The 3,473-nt window shown below is 38.4% G+C and overlaps 1 protein-coding gene across 1 annotated transcript in view; it reads left to right on the top strand.

The window, feature by feature from the left end:
• LOC107662944 (WW domain-containing transcription regulator protein 1-like) overlaps nucleotides 1-3,473 on the top strand; it is a 60,173-nt gene that overhangs the window by 30,410 nt on the left and 26,290 nt on the right. The window lies entirely within an intron of this gene.

Below are 3,473 nucleotides of genomic sequence, written 5' to 3'. Positions count from 1 at the left end.
TGTGGGGGCGTGTTAGAACGAGCTGTTTTAGGTAGGCGTGGTTGACTCTTAACTTTTATAAAGAATATCTCTTTGGATTTGAGACTTTAGTCTTTGCAACTTTACAGATCTTCTTTATGCACCAAGAGCTTGTAACACTCCAAAGAGAAAGGACAAATTTAAATCGCATCATATGACCCCTTTAACATATCTTTAAATAGAAAACAGTTATTTTAAATTGTAATAATATTTCACAATGTCGTTGTTTTTACTGTAATTTTGATAAATATATATTATATATATTACATATATATTACATTTACTGTTCACTCCTGGTGGAATGACCTGCCCAACTCAATCCGAGCAGCTGAGTCCTTAACCATCTTCAAGAAATGGCTAAAAACACATCTCTTCCATCTTTATTTGACCCTCTAACTCTAGCACTCTCTATTCTAATTCTATTTGATCTATTTGTTGACTTGACCCTTTAACTGCTTGTTTTCTTAAAAAAAAGGCCTCTATATATATTTAAACCTTGCTACGCTAAACGAGACTTGTCATAGCACTTGCATATTATTGCTAAAATAATATGTAGAATAATAGTAAAATATTAGACTAAATTATTGACTTACAACTATAGTATTTCTAACAAGAGTCAACACTCATCTCTGAGGTGGGTCCAAATCTTATAGATGTCTAACACAGATTGTTTTCCTAAGTAAGTGTGTGTTGCTTGTGTGCCATCGTGTGTGTGTGTGTGTGTGTGTGTGTGTGCCAGCTCCGTCTGGAGTGTGTTGAAATCTCTATGGCTACAGACAGACTCACATTCCTGGAGTTTTCTTGCTGGACTCTGAACACGCTTGTGGGTGAAAGGTGCTTTCAGATGCGTCTGCTCTGCCACTGCCTGCTCTATAATTAGAACAACATACGAGATGGATATGGGTAGAGTTTGATACTTTTTTCAAACAGGAAATTGGGACATATCAAACAGCCCATCCCTGATTTTTTTATTTTTTTATTTTTTTTAGTAATTAATAGGCTTTGGTTACATCACAGCCATGATTCGCTGCTTTCTAGTCAGTTGAAGATGGTATTGGGGGAGGGGCATTCTCTTTTTAGCACCTGATTGGACAAAATCTGTTGTTTAACATGAGTCATCAATATTTTAGCTTAATTTTCGTGGAAAAGAAAGACTGTAAATTTCAAATGTACTGTATATACCTGCCGAAACTGATTTTCTTTGTTTTTGTTAGAGTAGACTAGAATACAGATAAATTCTACAGCAAATGCATATTGTGTTGAAGCCACAATGAAAGAAACTAAAGTTATTTATAGAATGCTCTCTGCAGGCAACACACAGGCTACCAGGTGATGATTTTAAAAGGTGAATGAGAGATTCACTCACTTCTGTGCTGTAAGCATGTTTGTTGAAATGAATGTGCCTCATGACAAGCGCTGGGACTGTATAGGAGTGTGTGTGCTATTTTCCACAGCTAGCACGCTAACAGGAAGAGCGGGAAGCTCAGCTCAGAGGTGTTGTGTCCATCTGGCTACTGTGAGTGTTGTTTCAGCCTGTGTTTCACCTCTAATCCACCACCAAGCCATTGTTTCTTTGAGATGTGTGTGTGCGTGTGTGTGTGTGTTTCCTCTGCAAACAGCATGTGGCTTGTACCCAAACATGGCCGTGCGAGACCCAAGCGTCAGCCCCCCGTGCCTCCTAATCTCTGCTTTAGTTTTCCAAACCAGTGCAGAAACTCATTTCTGAAAAACTATAAACCCCACCTTTCAGCCCTAGACTAGATTCGGAAAAGTCAAAATCGGGGGCTCGTCCGGGTTGTTAATATTGGCAAAGTAATGGGTTATGATTTGGTTATGTCAGTGTAATTGATTATGTTAATTCTCTTAAGACTTTTTAATATTGTGGTTTTAAATTACGAAATTAAAGTACTGTACCATAATGCTGCGTTCACACCAAACGCGAATAGGGCGTCAAATTCGCAGGCCTGAGATCAGTAGGAAGTAGATAATCTTCCCGGCGTAGCGTGAATAGTTTGAGTGAGTCACTCTCTGATTGAGGCTTTTGTATATTTTGTGACTCATTTGGTCACTAACAGCCATATGATTTTCTGTTCAGACCAATTTGTGTACAAACAAGCTGGTGAAGTTTAGTGTCATATATTTTAGTTTAAAACTTAAAAAACCCTGTAAAGAATGTAATCAGTCAAGTTGATAGGTTTATGGGTATGGATCTTTTTTAAACCCAGATATTGATTGATTAGTTAGAATTAAGGTGCGATTGTTGATTATACACAATTTATGTTCTATTTTAAGCTTGTCAAAAATTGTTCAAGTTGGTCATGCAAATTCGTCGCATTAACCAATAGAAATCTGCTTGGTTTGAAAGTGACTCTTGTTGTAAGTGGAGCTTCATGCATCACTATACAATTGACAATGGAACATTGACCTTTTTTGGCCACAAAATTTCACCACATTTCACTAATAAAACTGCACCTTAAGAATGATAGAATAAATATAAATTTAAAAGCACTACTCCAATTTCCTGTATTTGAAGGTTGGGTTCTTTTAATTGAGCAAAGGTGTCACAATATGATGTATCGATCTTCTATTGGTCACGCGTCCATATATATCATATTAATTTGCAGGTCTTAGTTTGCCCAACTTTCATATAAAGTTGAATGGGAAACTTGGCATGAGATTGTGTATAAATGGAAGTCAATGGAATGAAAAATGACCACCCCTTTAGCTTTGCAGGTGATCAACTGTAAATAAGTAAGATTACTGGCAACCAAACTTTGGAGCTTAACCAGTGGTTGTACAAGGCTTGCATTTATTCATCATTACCGTATCCTGCAGTCCTGCAGATCTACTTTCCTGCAGAGTTCAGTTCCAGCTCTAGGGAAACACACCTGAACCTGCTCATCAAGGTCGAAAATATCAGACAAGGTTGAGACTAATCTCAAGCAGAAGTCATATCTCCAGGAACAGGTTTGAGCACCCCTGAACTAGACGGTAAAGCCCACCTGATAATGAAAGCAATGCTAAACTGGTTTACTGACTGAGGGACACTGAGATTGTCATTTAGCAACCGCCAGTCTGACGCTCGTGGCCTTGCATGAAAAATGCAGAGAAGCCAGAATTTCACGTAGCTGCAGTTTTGAAGGGTTTACTCAGGGTGGAGGAGTGGAGAGGACGAGAGTGAACTGTTGAGGACACCACAGCCTGAAAACACCAGTACATCTGTTACGTGATACGATCCGCAGTGATTGTTCATTCTGGACTTTTAGAGCTCTGTGGTTAGAACTGCAGGTCGAAAGGTTGCGTTGAGTCCAGCAATGGCTTGTTGAATGATTTAAGGCAGAATCTTGCATCGTAATATGATTTTTTTTTTTTTGCAAAACTTTTGACCTAATAAGTTTGCTCACAAAACCGTTGTCTTCACCGAAGGAACTTTGCGTTTACTTGTTTGTAGGGAA

The sequence above is a fragment of the Sinocyclocheilus anshuiensis genome, unplaced genomic scaffold (genome assembly GCF_001515605.1).
Source record: "Sinocyclocheilus anshuiensis isolate Anshui unplaced genomic scaffold, SAMN03320099.WGS_v1.1 scaffold2073, whole genome shotgun sequence".
Classification (NCBI taxonomy): Eukaryota; Metazoa; Chordata; class Actinopteri; order Cypriniformes; family Cyprinidae; genus Sinocyclocheilus; species Sinocyclocheilus anshuiensis.
Note: the sequence above shows the minus strand (reverse complement) of the source record. Positions and strands in the feature narration are given on the sequence as shown.